Source organism: Lactuca saligna, chromosome 2, assembly GCF_052625555.1.
Source record: "Lactuca saligna cultivar CGN05327 chromosome 2, ASM5262555v1, whole genome shotgun sequence".
NCBI lineage: Eukaryota > Viridiplantae > Streptophyta > Magnoliopsida > Asterales > Asteraceae > Lactuca > Lactuca saligna.
The window spans coordinates 41371819-41372920 of record NC_136418.1 but is presented as its reverse complement, the minus strand read 5'-3'; the positions used below and the strand labels follow the sequence as shown (position 1 = coordinate 41372920).

Below are 1102 nucleotides of genomic sequence, written 5' to 3'. Positions count from 1 at the left end.
TTTTGCTTTTTGTACTCTTTATATGGTAACAAATCCTTTTTGGGCTTCCTCCAGTCTTCATCAAATCCTTATGCCTTCTTGTTCCTACTTTCTTCCAAATCACAATCCTTGGTCAAATGTGGCCCACTACAATTATCACACCCAACTCTTATGACATGAATATATTGATCCAATTTTGTCATTTGTTTATCCATATTGCTAAAACTACAACCATGCTATTGTTTCCTCCATCTCCTTTACCTCTAGTAACATCCTCTTTGTGTTATGGTATTCACGTGAATGTTTTGCAAAATCCTCAATAGAATCTTTAATACTATATTGATCCGTCTTCGTCATTGGATCTTGAGATTCAAGAAGTTGTCTTGTTGTGATATTCACTCCATCATAGAAAATGGACACCTCATGTTAGACATTAAGATCATGTTGAGGAAAACCCCTAAACAAGCAGATGTATCTTTCCCATGCTTCATATAATGACTCTCTAACCTCTTGTTGAAAACTAGCAATATGTTTCTTGAGTCTTAAGACCTTTAAAGGTGGACTAAATTGCTTAATAGAAGAATCATGAAGTTTTTCCCATGTGGTAATGGATCCAGGTGTAAGTGAATTTAGCCAAACATTGGCTACACCGATACATGTCACTGGAAGCATCCTCAGTGAAAAAGATTCTCTAGGCACATTAAGGACATTGAAGTAGTTGGCAATGTTATTAACTTCATATGCTTTAATGCATCTTCATACTTTTTGCCAATGAAAGGTATATCTGTTGGATAAGGTGTCTAAGTCCATAACTATTTCTGGTATGTACTTGACCCGACCCGGCATGGTCCATTTGGGTTGCATGGCACCATGCAATTGGATAGACTAAATGAGAGAAATAACACTTGGAGATTATTAATATATTATAAGTTCTAATATATTAATAATATTATTTGATTAGTTTGATCAAGAATTAATTTAGAATTAATTAAGTGATCAAAAGATAACTAATTAAATATATGGGTTGATTAAGTAAATCATCCATGTCTTGTATAGTGGGCTAAAAGGCTCCATGGATCATCAAGTTGGGTTCCACCCATAGGATGCTCCATGGATGCTCCAT

At 34.9% G+C, this 1102-nt stretch overlaps 1 non-coding gene across 1 annotated transcript; it reads left to right on the top strand.

Annotated features, from left to right (window-relative positions):
• Positions 1–415: 415 nt before the first annotated feature.
• On the top strand, positions 416–522 carry LOC145033172 (small nucleolar RNA R71). Its single transcript, XR_013677409.1, has one exon. It is a non-coding gene; the product is annotated as a small nucleolar RNA R71 (small nucleolar RNA).
• The last annotated feature ends 580 nt before the right edge of the window (positions 523–1102 follow it).